Here is a 19,217-nt window from a genome sequence, read left to right on the forward strand (position 1 = left end):
AAATTAAGTTAAAATTCCAACAGTCCTAAGTTTAAATTAGGAATACCTATGTAAACTCAAGAAGTATTTTATCAAAAGCTATTTCCAGGACCTTTTTCACTGAAAAGGTCTAGAAAAAAGGATTAACCATAATGCTTGGATTATGGTCTCTAAATATCATGTCTCACTAAGAGGAACTAAGACTCTGAAGACATATCTCATTCCAGATCTAGAAAATCCCAAAATGCATCTGGAGAATTTTGCCATTACCAGGAAAAAAGGAAGCTATCAAAGAATTCTAAATTGAGTCAAAGGATTCAGGAGCCAACTTATTTAGGATCCATTGACCAAATTTGGGTCAATTTGAATATAATTACAACAACAATATAAATTGATTGAAATATTTCAAATGTATTTTAATCCATGAGTTCATAATGATAAATAAAAAAAGAAAAAGCTCATGAACACATTTGAAGGATGCTAGGGAACCAATTCATTATTTTTGAAAACCTGATAAATAATGAGAAAGAATCGAGAATTTGTCTAGTTTTCCTTTACTGTACAAACTGTAGCTTGGGATAACCAAAATAGCTGATATCGGGAAGTTTATTTTTACAGAAGCAATTCAGATAGTTGGGTAGTTTGGATTAACATGTTAAACAGCACCATGGATTGCAATTTGCAAAACCCAGCCTGTGTAAAATCCAAAGAGCAAATGACCCAGTTTCTTCAAAGAGCAAATTGCAAGGGGGAAAAAAGGCACAAAAATTTGGAACTTGCCATAGTGGAAGAAGGATGGTTTCTGACTATTCTGATTCCACTATATGCATTGCCAAAGGGTGCACATGAATTTCCTTGCCATACTGGGTTTGGCAGTAAATATTGAAGGCTTTTGATCCAAATTATAGAACATATTGGGAGGTGGTACTTCCTCGACTGTGCCCTGATGTAACTAGAATAGTAACATAGACTGGCATCTGTTTCATGAATACCTTGGGAGTCCTGGCAACCATCTTTCAGATGGACAGCCTATCAAGAATAAAAAGTGCAGCATAGAGGTTTCCAAAACAAAGTAATTTAATTAGAAGTAGGAGTCATGAAACAAAGATTTATGATTATATATATTTTAAAATTTAGCTTGCTTCTTTGTTAGAGTATTTTGTTGAATAGCTAGCATGATTTAAATACTGTAAGAGAGATTTATCAAGCAGTACACAAAAGCAGACACTACTTTATAGGTGTATGGCCTACAGTCTGCTATTTATCTTTTAATTATTCTTATTTTTTAATGCACAAGTAAAACAGTTTTTATAGGAATTTTAGGATCTGTGGCTGTGTCATAGCTTACAATCCCAAGTTATAGGTGGTAGAAATGGTTTCCTGGGAATGAGAGTGAATGCGCAGTCCAGTTCCTGCGGGGTCTGAATTTATCCTGCTGTTGTTTTACCCTTATTCCAGCCTCTTGTCTAATCTAGAAGATATAATGGGACACATACTGGGAAACTGATATCTAGAAAAACTAATTGACTACTAGAAGAAGATTAAGGAGGTAAGACAATGACAATTCCTGTATCTCTTTATCTTAAAAATCTGGAACAACCAAACCAGATAAAGGATGCAAAATCAAACAAAAAACTGAAGAAAAAATCCCCAGGAAATCTCTCATTTTAAATAATCTCATTATTTTGGAATAATGTTTGATAACATTAACATACAAAGATAGTACAGAGTTCCCGTATTCCCCTCACCCAGTTTCCCCCATTGTTAACACCTAATATTACTACAGTTCTTTGTCACAATGAACACTGATATAGGTATTGGGCTGGCCAAAAAGTTAATTTGGTTTTTTTTTCCGTAAGATGTCTCCAGTAGAGCTTAGTTGTCTTTAACTTCATTCAGAACTATTTTGTGAGATTGTATTGTGACAGCTGTCATATCAGTATGAATTAAAAAGAAATAAAACTTATTAAAATTGGTGAATTTTTGTGTAGCCATTTAAAAATTTTAAAAGCATGGAGGGTTCAGTTTCATTCTAAACCTTTAGGAGAATTCCAATGATGCAGCTAAGATAAACAAAAACACTCCTGCTACTTAACATATTGCAGAGAGGAGATTAAGATGGCAGAGTAGCAGGACGTGGATCTCACCTCCCCCAACAAACACATCAAAAATAAATCTACATTTGGAAAAATTCTCACTAAAAGCTAACTGGAGACTAGCAGAAATACTCTTATACAACCAAGGTTATAAGTAAGAGCCACATGGAATTGGGTAGGAGGGGAAGAGAAGTGATCAGGTCGTGACCTGTGCCCACAGGAGGAGACTGAGAGTAAAAGGGAAATTACATGGGCAGAGAACTGCCCTGGGGAGTGAGCAGTTCAAGCTACATATTGGGCACCCCAGGCCTGGGTTGGGACATAGGGAAGGCAAGCCCCCTTGGCTGGTTGGAGGGATGGTGAGACTAACAGGAGGTCTGTGGGAAGACTGGATTCCACTCCTGAGGAGTGCACATGTGCTTGCTTCCTTCTGAAGCTGGGTGGAGAGGGCAGATTGAAAAAGACAAGAGCAGCTCACCTGTTTCCTGCTACCACCTGGTCATGCACCCCAGCATGATCCAAACAAATGTTCCAGCCCTGGTTGCTTCACAACTCAGCTCCTCAGTGGGGTGAGGGGAGTAGAGGCCAGGGGGAAAGCTCAGCTGTGAGGGACAAAGGAGGATCAGACTTGAAGTGGCGTCTGAGCAGAGCAGGGGAAGTCATCACTGGCATTTACACAGGCAGCCCATCAGAAAGAGTCCAGGTCTCAGACCTAGCTGGACCACCACAGCCCACACCGCAGCCCATGCTGAGTGCACATACTAGCCCTTCTCTTTCCAGCACTGCTCCCCTCTGGGGCCAAGTTGCCAGTGCTGGGAGTAGGGAGAGCACACACTTAAAAGAAATGGAGCCAGTTCAGATCCAATCCTTAGAGTTTCTGCTACAGCAATTTGGGACCCAATCCTGTCCCCAACAGGGTTGTGATGGCCACTGAGCAGAGGAGAAGCATTGGTTCACACCTGGCTCTGGCCCTACCCCCTTCGTCTCCAGCCCCACCTCCTACCAAGGTGATAGCTATCAGCACATCCTGAGGAAAGATGCGTCTTATGTTCACATCAAATACAGCTCTCCCATCAAAGCCACTGGGCACATGTGGACTCTATAGGGACACTCCCGCATAAGGACACCTCTTCAAGATTGCAACAGATAGCTGTTACACCTAATTTCATAGAGAGGGAGAAAGTTAAGCAAACTGAGATGACAGAGGAATGAGAAAACCCCTGAAAAAATAACTAATGAAACAGAAATAAACAATTTACTAGATGAAGAATTCAAAGCATTAGTAATAAGAATGGTAACTGAATTAAGGAAAAGAATAGATGGATACAGTGAGAATTTTAACAAGGAACTAGAAAATATAAAAAGAACCAGTCAGGACTGAATAACACAATAGCTGAAATGAAAACACACTAGAAGGAATGAATAACAGACTAGGTGATACAGAGGAACACATAAGAGATCCAGAATACACATTCTTTTCAAGCATGCATTGAACGTTTTCCAGGATAGACCACATACTAGGTCACAAAACAAGCCTCAACAAATTTAAGAAGGAAGGAAGGAAAGAAAAAAATGAAAAAAGAACAAACACATGGAGACTAAACAACATGATACTGAAAAATCTGTGGGTCAGTGAAGAAATCAATGTGGAATTCAGAAAAGACCTTGAGACAAACGAAAATGGAAACACAACTTTCCAAAATCTATGAGATGCAGCAAAAGCAGTACTAACAGATTTTATAGTAATACAGGCCTACTTCAAAAACAAGAAAAATCACAAACAACCTTACTTAACCATCTAGAGGAATTAGAAAATGAAGAACAAACAAAGCACAAAGTCTGCAGAAGGAAGGAAATGATAAAGATCGAGGTAATAAATAAATTAGAGACCCCCCCAAAAAAAGAAAAAATTAATGAAAGCAAGAGTTGTTTTTATTTAAAGTTAAATAAAATTGATAAACCTGTAGTCAGGCTCATCAACAAGAAAAGAAAGAGGATGCAAATAAACATAATAAATGAAAGGAGAAATAAAAACAGATACTATGAACAGTTATATGCCAACAGATAGAAAACCTTTGAAGAAATGGACACATTTCTAGAAACATACAACCTACCAAGACTAAATAAGGAAGAAATAGACAATCTGAGCAGATCAATCATTAGCAATGAAATTGAATTCGGAATAAAAAAATAATTCCCAGCAAACAAAAGTCCAGGAATGGCTGGTTTCACAGGGGAATTCTACCAAACTTCTAAAGAAGAACTAATAACTATCCTTCTCAAACTATCTAAAAAATTGAAGAGATGGGCCACTTCCAAATTCATTCTGTGAGGTCACCATGACCCAGAAACCAAAACCAGATAAAGGCACTATAAAAAAATAGTGTCACTGGTCAATATTTCTGATGAATATAGATGCAAAAATCTTCAAGAAGATATTATCAAGCAGAATCCAACAATACGTTAAAAGGATCATACACTATGATCAAGTGGGATTTATTCAAGGGATGCAAGGATAGTTCAATATTCTCAAATCAATTAATGAGATATGCCACATTAACAAATGGAGGGATAAAATTCACATGATAGTCTTAATAGACACAGAAAAAGCATTGGACAAAATTTGATATCCATTCATGATTAAAAACTCTCATTAAAGTGAGTATAGAGGGAACATATCATAATATAATAAAAGCCATTTAGGACAGACTCACAGCTAACATAATACTCAATGGTGAAAAACTGAAAGCCTTTCCTCTAAAATCAGGAAAAAGACAAGAATGCCTACTCTCACCACTTCTATTAGTATTGGAAGTCCTAGCCACAGCAATCAGACAAGAGAAAGAAATAAAAGGCATCCAAACTGAAAGGGAAGAAATAAAATGGTCACAATTTGCAATGGTCACACTATACATAGAAAACCCTGAAGTCTCCACCAGAAAACTATTAGAACTAATAAATGAATCCAGTAAAGTTACAGTATAATTAATATATAGAAATTTGTGGCTTTTCTATACACTAATAATTATCAGAAAGATAAAACAAAAAAAAAATCCCATTTAAAACTGCATCAAAAAGAATAAAATACCTAGGAATAAACTCAGCCAAAAGGTGAAAGACCTATACTCTGAAATTGTAAAACATTGATGAAAGAATTTGAAAATGATACAAAGAACTGGAAGCATATCCCACATTCTTGGATTGGAAGAATTTATATTGTTAAAATGTCCATAATACCCAAAGCAATCTTCAGATTTAATGCAATTCCTATCAAAATACCTAGGATATTTTTCACAGAAATAGAACAAATAATCCTAAAAATTATATGGGACAACAAAAGGCCCAGAATTGCCAAAACAATCTTGAGAAAAAAATGACAAAACTGGAGGTATAACCTCCCAGACTTCAGACTATACTACAAAGCTATGGTAATCAAAACAGCAGGGTAATGGCCCCAAAACAGACACATAGATCACTGGAAGAGAATAGAAAGCCCAGAAATAAATCCACACATCTATGTTTAGTTAATCTATGACATAGTATGCAAGAATATACAATGGAGAAAATACAGTCTCTTCAATAACTGGTGATGGGAACACTGGACAGCTATATGTAACAGAATGAGATTAGAACATGTCCTCACACCATAAATAAAAATAAACTTAGAATGGATTAAAGACCTAAATGTAAGACCTGAAACCATAAAACTCCTAGAAGAGAACATAGGCAGGGCACTCTTTGACATATATCATAGCAATATTTATTTGCATCTGTTTCCTAGGGCAATGGAAATAAAGGCAAAAATAGACAAATGGGACCCATTTAAATGTAAAGGCTTTTGCACAGCAATGGAAACCATTGACAAAATGAAAAGAGAGCCTACTGAATGGGAGAAAACATTTGCAAGTGATATGACTGATAAGGGGTTAATATCCAAAATATATAAACAGCTCATATAACTCAGTATCAAAAAAACAACCCAATTAAAATGTTGCAGAAGCCTGAATAGATATTTTTCCAAAGACATACGATGGCCAATAGGCACATGAAAAGGTTCTCAACTTCCAGTTATATATTCTAGCTACATTCTCATTCCTCTAGACCAGGAGACCTGTACAAGGATGTTTATTGCCAGATTATTTGTAAAATGGAAATGTTGAAAATATTTAAATGCCCATAACTATGAGAATGTAAATTATAGTATCTTCATACCATGAAGTATTATTATAGGCAGTCACAGTTAAGAAGAAATCCATATAATTAACATCGACTGAGTTAAAAAACATATTGCAGTTTTTAAAAAAGTTAGAATGAGGGATGCAATAACATTTATTTATGTATAAATTTAAAAGTACACAACATAGTACTATATAGTCTTCATGAAGACATATAATTTTAAAAAGATGTCTTTGAATGAATGATACGTATTTAACTCAAGATAATGAAAACAATGAATGCATCAACAATTAGAGGATATAAGTACAAAAACCAATTCTTTTGTGTAGAATAATTTTACTGGATTTCATCAAAATAATCCAGTTTGGTGGCTCTGAGGTTCAGTTCATTAAACAAATAAAAAATAAATTGTGCATTTTCTTCTATAGCATGAACAACATTTTTATTTGAATTCTTGGCTCCATTTTCTCAAATGAAGAATGATGAAAATTCTGAGTGTTTCACGTCATGACACAAGTACTGCATAATTTATGTGTCTATAGTAATTAAGGTGTGCATATCAAAGCTCTTTTGCAGTACTTAGTTTATTGTTACTGGTGGATTCTTGGACTATTTAAAATTGAAAGGCAGTTATCTCTCATTCTCTCTCTTCTTGGTTCTTTCTCTCTCACTGTGCAACCTCCCTCTCCTTTACAACTCTGGTGTACTGGCTAGTAGAGCTCATCTCCCAGTGCCATCCTATAACCTGATTTGTACTTTTACCCTGGTTTTTGGCTGTATTTTTGTTGTTGTTGCTGTTTTAGTTTCATTTCTTAAGACTCTAGACCTTGATTTCCATTTTTATCACCCCTATTTAGGAACCTAATTCTTACGTGTGACCATATGGCTTGGTATTCTTGACCCTGGCTCTGAGTAACTTCCCGATAGTTTACCAGTGCACATAAACCTGTTTCCAGCATTTGTGGAACCATGGCACAAAAAAATCCACATATGTAGTTTATGAAATAGCTTATTGTAAAGACACATATAGAATCATGGAACTGTTGGAATGGAAATTAATAAATTAAGTCTTCAGGAAAACTACAGCTGGAAGGTGGTTCTGGATTCATAGGACCTCTAAGGAATTTTGACAATAGGATTGGTATTGGATATAGCATGATTCAAGATTATCAACACAATTACTTCATTCAGTTTCATTGACAAGCAACTTCCTCCTCATCTTACCCTAAAGCTTAGTTATCTCATGCCATGTACATGGCTTTGACTTGCCCAGACCCTGATTTTTCTTCACAGCATTTCCCAGCTTCTTTTTTTACCACCAACTGGCAAAATCTCCTTATCTTCTTTTATTTGAAAGTAAGAAAGTGGGAGAGGGGTAATGGCACACATAAGCTTTCTGAGATAGTGCATACAGCACATAGTCCACAGCCCACCTGAACACTGACTGTCCTTGAATGAGGGTCTCCTCACTTGTCTGTCAGCTGCCTTTATGCAGCAGGATAACAGGGTATAGGATATTTCTTCTCAGCAGTAGCCTGAGGAAGAATCAGTTTCCCTTACAAAAAGTGAACTGGGCAGTCATTACAAACAGCACAATCATGCTGGCACACACCATTTCTGACAAGCATCATGTCTTCAAGTTGTAAATGTGGAATATTCTTCTTCCATGTTATCTATGTGTCAATAAGCTGTGCATACCCAAATTTTAGTTATTTTCAAAGCTTTTGAGAATACTCATGGCTGGAGTGAGTAGACAGAATGTTATACTGCATGTGGTGTGATTTGAGGACCACAGAAATGTCTTCTACCCACACCTCGTCCAAACCCCCCCAAAAATCTTAGTTTTTCTTCTGTTGGACTAGTATTGTCTCATACCCTTGGGCTATGTAGTTTATCTCCAGGAGTACACCTGTCAAAATAGTAGTAAAAGCTTTCTGACAGAGGGAGCTGAGTAATCTTTCCTCTTTGCAGCCATATTTTTAGTGCTTTCCTGGATAATGTTTAGCATATGTCACACTGTTTACTAATAGCTTCCTAGTCTGAGCACTACTGAGGACAGAAATCTCATTTTACTTATCTATATGTGCTCAGAATTTTATTACAATTCCTGGCATATGAAATTCACAATTAATGTGTGCTTAATTAAATGCAGTGAAAGAATAACTAGAATCTGAGATCCCTCAGTAATGCTTTTAACAAGATTTAGTTTAATAGATTAGCTAACAAGGTATGCCTGGAGAAAGAGACTAGAACTGGTAAGTTTTTATAGGCTTCATGTAGACATATCTGAGCTCAGATTCAGAGAAGGTATTTCCATAAGTGGCTTTTAAAATCCTTAGTATGGCAGGAGATATTCAGAACTGGGAAACAGCTGGGAGTCAAAAATGAAAGGAGATGGGAAATACTTCAAAGCTATTTGAAAATTCTGAGGCCTTGGTTTTACTAGGAATTTGCAAGGCCAGAGATTAAAATACTGAAATATTTTCCCCTAATTAAACTTCTATTTTTATAATTCAGAAAGTGTGTACCAACAACCTCTTACAAAAAGAATAATCACTATTGATAATTCCGGAGCATTGATAATTTCCAGGCTACTAACAAAGCTCAAATTAGGGCATAGAAAAAAACCAGAAATGAACAATTTCCTTAAATACAGTGGAAATTGATTTTCTTTTGACTTATTTTGGTCTTATTTTTTGTTGTTGTCGCTGCTGTTGGGTTTACAAAAGGGCAGCACACCCATATGTCAATCCATCTTTCCAAATTATCACCCCAATTAAATATCATTCACATGTACAATTATGTCAACAAAAAGTTAAGACATTAAATTTCCTTTCCCATGTCAGTTGTTGGTAGTGTTGTTACTATGTTAATTATTTAACATTGTGTATGCTTAATTGAAATATCATTAATAAAATTTGTTAATGTGCTAGGTGATCAAAGGCTCCTCTTTAATCTAGGCTAAAATATAAAATGAAAAATTCTTATTTCTGTAAAAACAATTGTACTCTTACAAGTCTGTTTTGTTTATTTAAATGTGACAATGTCATTTCAATGACATACATTTGTACCTTTGACAATTATCCATTTACTTTCTATAAACATTAATCGCAGGCAAGTAAATACATGTGTATGCTTTTGAAGTCCTTTGGAAAAGTCTTCTTTTGTGAGAATGAAACCTCTTTAGTCACCCATTATATTTTTGACATTGAAGAGCTCAAAAAGTACACAGTATTCTGTTGGAAAGGAACTGATACTGGATGTTAAAAAATCATTTCCCTAGCTAAAATCTCTACATTTTTTATTGTAAAAGCAATGCATTTACATTGAAAGGTGTTTTTTTTTTAAACTACAAAGTAGAGAATAAGCTCTTCTAACTTTAAGATATTCATCTCTGACAGTATCATTTAGTGGTTAGAAACATGTAAATTGGGATCGACTTTCTGGAAGATAATTTATCATTTACTTCAGAAAGTTTCATACTTTTTAATCCAATAGTAAGCATGGCTTTTCTTTATGTAAAAAGGAATCAAAAGAACTTTTTAATTTGTTTGCTAGTAAGTTCAGAGTAGTTAAAAAAAAAATGTCAAGCGATCAACAACTCAACATGTTACAAATACTTACTCTTTTTCAGTATCAACCTTTTTCAAGAGTGCCCAGTATTTCCTACTTATGCTCCCACTCAGTCCTAATAATATGCTATCTCTATTACTTCACTGAAACTTCTTACCAAAGAACTCTTAATATTCTGAACTAGGGACCCATTTATTTTCTTTATTGTCTTTAATATTTTTGTGACTGGGGGACTTAGAACTTTTCTGCCCTTTTGGAAAATATCTTCTCCCTAACCCTCCAGAATAGTACATGGCATTGTCCTTCCATCTCCCTGATCCTCCAGGCTCCCAAGTAAGCATGCTTTCTTTTTCTTCTCTGGGAAGGCTTTCTTCCAGGACTTTCGATGCATTATCTCATTTCATTCTTACAACTGTATAGGGAGTTCTAGAACTCAAGTGTTTGTTTCCCTAGTGTTGTAACATTGCTATAAACTCTTGCTTAGACTATCATCTCCTAGAAACTGGTTTTTCTGTGCTTTCTTGCCCTCTTGTCCAACACGTGTACAGCTTAGAAATCAATAAATTCTCTGAGTGAGTAAAGTGGTAAATATAAGACTCACTTTGCTGTGTTTCCTTTCTCTTAGGGATCTTGATCTTGCAAGTTTTAGCTGCCTTGGCTGTATTCTGTTGTGTGCAAAGCTATTTTTTAAAATATTTTTTATTCAGTTTCATAACAGTTCTGAGTAGAAGACTTGGTCTGATCCAAGCTGTTCAGTCAAGACTGGAAAGGAAACTTCTCAGCAGTGCTGCTCAAATGGCACTCTGATAACTCTATCTTACTGATGAGATCAGATGATTGTGCCAGAATATATACCAACACTGCTTCCTTCATTTAGAAAGTCTTGTATATCTCCTACTCTCCAAATGTCAGCTGAACCAAACAGTTGATTTCTGTTCCTTGCATGCCTTAGTTGATTGCATTTTGGCACAAGTTCCTTATCTCATCACAGATTGTAAAAGAACAGTTCACTGACCAGCTCTCTAAAGACTTCACTAGTTACAGGACCAGAAAATGAAGCACAGTACAGCCAAGAGTAAACTTAGTTGTATGCTAGCAACTTACAACATAATTTATTGAGGATTCCCTTTATCTTGAGACACAGATTTATCAGTTCAACAAAGCTCTGATAACTATGTGTAATTATTCTTAAAATTCTTGGTAATTTTGATATTATTTCAGATTAAAAAAATGCAGTGGAAGAGTTTTCCCTTCTGTCACAGACTAATTCTTGTTTCTCCATTCTGAACCTCATCTCTATCCTGAAGTGTTGATGTTAATCAGGACTTACCTCTCTTCTCACTGGTATCTTACAAAACTCTTATGGTTTAAATTGTCCATATTGTGATGGCCGTCCTTCCCTCTCCATCTTTGTAATGAGCCTTAATCTCTCTTCTGAGTTTCCTTTCCATAATGCATACTTGTATGTCCCCTGCAGGCACCTTACTCTCTATACCTAAACTGAACTATTTATTTACTTCCCAAATTCCACAAACATATTTTCTTACTGAAATAACACCATTATCCTTTTTGTTAACCAAGTTATAACAAGGATAATAATGACATCATGACTGAAGTCTTTTCACTTCTGCAATACCTAATGCATTCCCAATTCTACTTGAATCTACCTCCTAAATATTTCCTAATTTTTTCCTACTGTTCTTAGTCCCTCTTGTCACTAGAGTAATTAAGACTATGTTCTCTTACTTATCTTGCTAAAATACTCTCAAAATTGATGTCCTTAAGTAAGTTATTGCATTCTTTTCCATCCACGTATGGCAAGAGTAATATTTTAATATTCAAATATTATTATATCACTCGGTCGCTCAAGGTTCTTCAATGCATTCCCATTGGGGATGAAATCAAGTTATCTTCACATGTCTTCCTTGGCCTTCATTTACCTCCCAGCCCACTTACTTCCCACTCTCCTCACATGCTGTCTTTTAGTCACATAGATTTTCAATCCATTTGAAGACCAATGCTGTTGCATCCAGGCCTTTCACTTTTTTTCCCCTCTTTTCTAGGGCTTTTTCAAAACAGGATTTCTGTTTATGGTACCCGACTTCTAGCTTTGTTTCCAGATTAAAACCGTCTCTTTAGGCACATCAAGAGTACTACCTGCAATGCGAACCATGCACTCCCATTATATGGGATCCTGAATTGTATTTGTTAATTTACTAAGTCAATACATACCGTGACATGCACACTAAATAAGAACTTAATATATTTAATAGCTTAATCAAAATATAAGTAATGTAATCTTCACTTCATGTATTCATAGAATATTAAGAGAGCTGGAGATTTGTCAGGAGACTAGGAGTTTGACAAACTCCAAATCTCACTACTGGTTGCCAAAATAACCTGGTCTCACTCAATTATTTTCTTTTTGTTATTGTTATTTCCTGGTGCTACTAATTGAATGTAATTTTCCAGAGGATTACCAGCCAGGGAAGTCCCCATTACAAGTATGCTACAGAAGCAAAGAAAGTAAAACCCTTACTTCCTTTATTGTTTTTTGTTTGTTTGTATATTTTGTATTTTTTAAACAAAATACAGCCTCATTGAGATATCATTCATATACTATCCAATTCACCCACTTAAAATATACAATTTAGTAATTTTTTAGTATATTCACAGGGTGGTGCCACAATCACCATTATCTAATTTTAGAATATTTTTGTCCCCACTAATGGGGACCCTGTACCCACTAGCAGTCAATCCCTTTGCCTCACCTCACCTCACCTCACCAATTCACTCTGAGGCCAGTGTTAAGCTAATACCCAAAAAGTCTAGGTAGGCTAAATAGTGGCTCCCAAATAGATCAAGCTCCTAATCCCTGGAACCTGTAAATTTTACCTTATATGGCAAAAGAGACTTTCTAATATGAGTAAGTTAAGGTTATTGAGATGAGGACATTCTCCTGGATTATCTGGGTGGGTGCTAAACCCATCACAAGTGTACTTACAGGGAGGCAGATGGAAACAGAAAACAGGTGATGTAATGATGAAAGCAGAGAGATTTGAAGATGTTACACTGATGGCTTTGAAGATGGAGAAAGGTGCCTTTGCAAATGGAGAAAGAGGCCTTAAGCAAAAGAATTAGTTTCTACAAGCTGGAAAAGACATTGAAACAAACTCTCCCTCAAGTGTCTCTGGAGGGAGTGCAGTCCTGACAGCACCTTAGTTTTGGCCCAGTGAAATTGATTTTGGACTCTTTGTCACCAGAACTGTTAAAAAATAAATTTATGCAATATTAAGCCACCAAGTTTGTCATAGGTTTTTATAACAGCCACAAGACACTAATATAAAGACAAAGATATCACAAGAAAAGAAAACTATAGACTATATCCTTTATGAACATATAAAAAAATCATAAACAAATTCTAGCAAACCAAATCCAGCAACATATAAAAAGGATAGCACCTTATGACTAAATGGGGTCTGTCCCAAACATGCAAAGTTGGTTTAATATCCAAAAATCAGTGAATATAAAGCACCATATGAATATAATAATAAAAAAATATGATCATCTCCATAGCGCCAGAAAAAGCGTTTGAAAAAATCCAACACTTTCATGATATAAATGCTTAACAATGTAAGACTATAAAGAAACTTCCTCAATATGATAAAGGGCATCTACAAAAACACATAGCTATCATCATACTTAGTGGTGAAAGACTGAATGTTTTCCCCGTTTAAGATCAAGAACATACAAAGATGCCTGCTTTCACCACTTTTATTCAAATTGTACTAGAAGTTGTGGCCAGAGATATTTGGCAAGAAAAATAAATAAAGGTATCTAGTTGGGATAGAAAGAAGTAAAACTATCTTTCTTTGTAGATAAAAACACCTTGCATACAGAAATTCTTAAGGAATCCACCTGAAAACTATTAGAATTAAAATTTCGAACTTACATAGTATGTACAAAAATGACTACACTCCCAAAATGACTTTTAAATCGTATTAATTATAATGGTCTTGGTTTTTAAGGGTTTAAACAATAAAAATCAGACATAAACCTAAGATCATTTCCTCAAATAGCATTTATATATAGAAGAAATATATAATTAGATGACCACATAAACATTTTTCATAAATAAGTCTGAAGAGTTAAAGTCAGACGTCACAGAAAAATATGAGTTACAGGAGTTGGATGAATTTGATGGTTCCAAGTGATTGTGACCATATGCCCCAATATATGAAATATATGCCCCACTCACTCACTATCCCACCCCTCTATGTGGTCACAAAGCACCGAGCTGATCTCATATATTGGGGCATATAAATGAAAAGTAATCTCAACAACAAAAAGTAAGTCATAATAGGGTTTAAAAAAAATCTTTTTTTGCCCCAATGCCAAACATATGGATGTGTGTAAACACTTGTTTGACTGAATTTTCTTCCTTATGTCTTTAAGTCATGTGTCCATAACACCGTCTACTTTGTTATATAATATAATTTAATGGAAAGTGCATTATACCTAGAGATTTGAAATCCAGGATTAGAAGCTTGATTCTACCTGTCTAAATGTAGCTTTTAAAATGTCACTTAACAACTTTGTCTTAGATTTAATCAAGTGATAGTAATGATTGTTCTTTACCTGTATCAAAGTAACAGAAACTGGGTGTATATGAAATGTTTGAAGTTGTTGAGAAAACTACTTGATACATTCAAGGTAATAAAACATTAATCAGAGTGACTCCATTTGGCTTTAGAAGAGTCCATTCTATTTTATTTTTTTACATTTTTATTGGAGTATAATTGCTTTACAATGGTGTGTTAGTTTCTGCTGTATAACAAGGTGAATCAGCTATACGTATACAGATACCCCCATATCTCCTCCCTCTTGCATCTCACTCCAACACTCACTATCCCACCCCTCTATGTGGTCACAAAGCACCGAGCTGATCTCTCTATGTTATGCACCTGCTTCCCACTAGCTATCTATTTTACATTTGGTAGTGTACATATGTCAATGCCACTATCTCACTTCGTCCCAGCTTACCCTTCCCCCTCCCCGTGTCCTCAAGTCTATTCTCTACATTTGCGTCTTTATTCCTGTCCTGCCCCAAGGTTCTTCAGAACCTTTTTTTTTTTTTAAGATTCGATATATATGTGTTAGCATACAGTATTTGCTTTTCTCTTTCTGACTTACTTCACTCTGTATGATAGTCTCTAAGTCCAGCCACCTCACGACAAATGACTCAATTTAGTTTCTTTTTATGGCTGAGTAATATTCCATTGTATATATGTGCCACATCTTCTCTTCATCCATTCATCTGTCGATGGACACTTAGGTTGCTTCTATGTCCTGGCTATTGTAAATAGAGCTGCAATGAACATTGTGGTACATGACTCTTTTTGAATTGTGGTTTTCTCAAGGTATATGCCCTGGAGTGGGATTGCTCGTTGTATGGTAGTTCTGTTTTTGGATTTTTAAGGAACCTCCATACTGTTCTCCATAGTGGCTGTATCAATTTACATTCCCACCGACACTGCAGGAGGGTTCCCTTTTCTCCACACCGTCTCTGGCATTTATTGTTTGTAGATTTATTTTTAACATTTTATTGGAATATAATTGCTTTACAATTGTGTGTTAGTTTCTGCTTTATAACAAAGTGAATCAGTTATACATATGTTCCCATATCTCTTCCCTCTTGTGTCTCCCTCCCTCCCACCCTCCCTATCCCACCCCTCTAGGTGGTCACAAAGCACTGAGCTTATCTCCCTGTGCTATGCAGCTGCTTCCCACTACCTATCTATTTTACGTTTGGTAGTGTATATATGTCCATGCCACTCTCTCACTTTGTCCCAGCTTACCCTTCCCCCTTCCCATATCCTCAAGTCCATTCTCTGGTAGGTCTGTGTCTTTATTCCCGTCTTACCCCTAGGTTCTTCATGACCTTTTTTTTTTTCTTAGATTCCATATATATGTGTTAGCATACGGTATTTGTTTTTCTCTTTCTGACTTACTTCACTCTGTATGACAGACTCTAGGTCCATCTACCTCACTACAAATAACTCAATTTCATTTCTTTTTATGGCTGAGTAATATTCCATTGTATATATGTGCCACATCTTCTTTATCCATTCATCTGTCGATGGACACTTAGGTTGCTTCCATGTCCTGGCTATTGTAAATAGAGTTGCAGTGAACATTTTGGTACATGACTCTTTTTGAATTATGGTTTTCTCAGGGTGGGATTGCTGGGTCATTTTTGAATTATGGTTTTCTCAGTAGTGGGATTGCTGGGTCATATGGTAGTTCTATTTGTAGTTTTCTCAGGGTTTCTATGGTTTTCTCAGGGTGGGATTGCTGGGTCTTTTTGAATTATGGTTTTCTCAGTAGTGGGATTGCTGGGTCATATGGTAGTTCTATTTGTAGTTTTTTAAGGAACCTCCATACTGTTCTCCATAGTGGCTGTATCAATTTACATTCCCACGAGCAGTGCAAGAGTGTTCCCTTTTCTCTACACCCTCTCCAGCATTTATTGTTTCTAGATTTTTTATGACGGCCATTCTGACCAGTGTGAAGTGATACCTCATTGTAGTTTTGATTTGCGTTTCTCTAATGATTAGTGATGTTGAGTATCCTTTCATGTGTTTGTTGGCAATCTGTATATCTTCTTTGGAGAAATGTCTATTTAGGTCTTCTGCCCATTTTTGGATTGGGTTGCTTGTTTTTTTGTTATTGAGCTGCATGAGCTGCTTGTATATTTTGGAGATTAATCCTTTGTCCATTGTAGAAGAGTCCATTCTATTTTTATGGAACTTCCTTCATTCACTTTTTTTTTCTGAGAAAATGAGAGAATTATTGCCTTTTGCAGCTTTATTTGTTATATTCTATATGTACTTGTTTGTACACAGCCCTGCCCATAAAGTACAAAAGATGCCTCATTTCATTGAAATAACTACCAATTTTTAAGAACTTACTACTGGACAGAAACTTTAAAAACCTTGTTTCTAATCCTTAGCACAGCCATATGAGATAAGTAATAGTTCTAGTTTACAAATCAGAGAAGTGGAGTACACAAGTATTAAGTAAATTTTTAGGTCAGACTGAAGTTAATTTCAAGGGAGGGTGAAAGATTTATAAGGAAAAAGTCCAACATGTTCATGCAACATATTAGGAAATTTTCAGGGAAAGCAAGTTGTGCTTTCAAGACTGAGTGTCTTTGTAGGCCCACTGGTTCACTATGAGTAAATGGGTCTTAAGTCTGGTCCTCCCAGATTTTATAGAGGCCATGCTTTATGAGCAAATGGCTGGACACTGAGACCCAACCAATATCTAGTTTAGAAGACGTTCTTCATCTGCCATGTGAGTATATGCCTAAGTGGACAATCAAAATAAAGTTGAAAAGCAAGTAAGGTTATAATGTCAGAGAGACCAGGAGTCAAACTCCACCACTTGCTTGTCTAATGACTTGGACAAGCTGCTTCATCACTCTGAATCTGTTTTCTCATCTGGAAAATGGGAATAATAATAATTCTTTCATACCATTATTGGAAACCATAATAAATGATCTATATAAAACAGCTAGTATAGACAGTAATCCCAGCATCCTGCTCTCCCTGCCTCTGACATCAGCATGTAAATGAGAAAAATGATTATTTTTATGTGCTCAAAAGATTTGAGTTCTTTAAAGTTATTCCCCATTGTGACTGGAAAAACACCGACAACAAACTTCTTTCTCTCATAATGGTTGCTAATTTCCTTTGCTTGTACTTGAAAAATATTCTCTTCATATAGCATATTTTTGAAAGTCTGTTAAGTGTCAGAAAGTGTGCTATGCACTGGAGAATTAAGGTAGATAAAATAAGTGGAGAATTAAGGTAGATAAAACCTCTGCTCTCATGGAGTGGGTAAAGGTATACTCATTTACTTCTTTCAACAAATAGTTTTGAACTCCTACAATGTGTGCTGTTCTATGCATTGAGGATACAGTGAGAAACAAAGCATATAAACGTTCCTGCTCTTGTGGAGCCTGCATCTTAGTAGGTGGGACAGAAAATGAAAAGGAAATGAGGATGATTATCCTGGCTTGTCCTGTCCTTCTCCCCACTCTTGCTTCTTTTCACAATTTTCAGTGCTAGAAGTTGGAGGGGAGAGTGTGGCATGGGCCGTTTTTATCTTTCTATATCTTATCCTCCTAGGAAAAGGAGTAGTTTTGCAGCACTATGTAAGACATTATGTGCTTTAAGTTTTCCAAGGGACTTGGAAAAAAGTCTCCTTTCTCTTTCACTTTCTCTCTTTTTCTAACACACATGCATTTGCACACCCACATTCATGACCATTCACGTAGGTGTCAGAAGATATATATGAACTATTTCTTTGCATTCTTTCTCTAACAATCCTAATCTCATCTTCCACCTCCCCTACACATAACCTGGCAGACACATGCCCAAGTCTGGATAGTGAGGAAATAATGTAATATTATCAAATATTACTTCATTATTTCAATGAAAACACTGCGTGCAAGAACAATTTCCAGATAATTGCCCCAGCTCTCTTCCGACCAGATTTTCACTTTAAATTTCCTTGAATATGGAATTTCTAGAACTGCCTTTTTATAATTAAAGCTTGTGATAAATGTTATGAAAATTTCAGAGTGCACGAAAGCGTATTAAAGGGGCAACACAATTAGATGACGAGATGGTCGGGAGAGACTTTTTGAAATAAGAAATCAAAGTAAACCTAAAAGATGAATGGGAGGTAGGTGAAGAATGTGGCGTATATGGGTTGGGGTGGGGAAATTTTGCTAGGCCCTGTTAACAGCATGTACACAGATACCAAAAAAAGTGGTCAATAATGTTAGAAAAATGGAACCAATATCATCTAGCTTGAACACAGTGAACCGGAGGAAAAATGGTATAACCCAAACCAGGAGAGATCAGCAGGGGAGAGACAAATAGGTACTTCAGGAACTTATAAGGATCTGGAGAATGCTTGCAGAAAAAGAAAAAAAAAAAAGGAAAGCAAAAAGGAGAGCCATAGAACGTTTATTTTATTTTATTATTCTATGTCATCTTTCCTGAAATCTTTTAGATTATTTAAATATTCTTTGGTATTCCAGTTTTACTTATCTGTTAGCTTTTGATGATCTCTTGCATCATATTTTTATTGGATGTACTGGGGATTATCATGCCCTTATCTAACTTTTTTTTTTTTTGGCTGTGTTGGGTCTTCCTTGCTATGCACGGGCTTTTCTCTGGTTGTGGAGAGAGCGGGGGCTACTCTTTGTTGTGGTGCGCAGCTTCTCATTGTGGTGCCTTCTCTTGTTGCGGAGCATGGGCTCTAGGCGCAAGGGCTTCAGTAGTTGCACCTTGCGGGCTCTAGAGTGCAGGCTCAGTAGTT

The 19,217-nt window shown here is 36.1% G+C and overlaps 1 long non-coding RNA gene across 1 annotated transcript in view; it reads left to right on the plus strand.

Annotated features, from left to right (window-relative positions):
* The first annotated feature begins 1,435 nt into the window (after positions 1 to 1,435).
* Positions 1,436 to 19,217, plus strand: part of LOC141276397 (uncharacterized) — a 116,423-nt gene continuing 98,641 nt past the window's right edge. Inside the window, exon 1 of the long non-coding RNA XR_012325895.1 lies at positions 1,436 to 1,528. This is a non-coding gene — a long non-coding RNA (uncharacterized lncRNA). The remainder of the gene's footprint in view (positions 1,529 to 19,217) is intronic.

The sequence above is a fragment of the Tursiops truncatus genome, chromosome 14 (assembly GCF_011762595.2).
Source record: "Tursiops truncatus isolate mTurTru1 chromosome 14, mTurTru1.mat.Y, whole genome shotgun sequence".
Taxonomy (NCBI): domain Eukaryota; kingdom Metazoa; phylum Chordata; class Mammalia; order Artiodactyla; family Delphinidae; genus Tursiops; species Tursiops truncatus.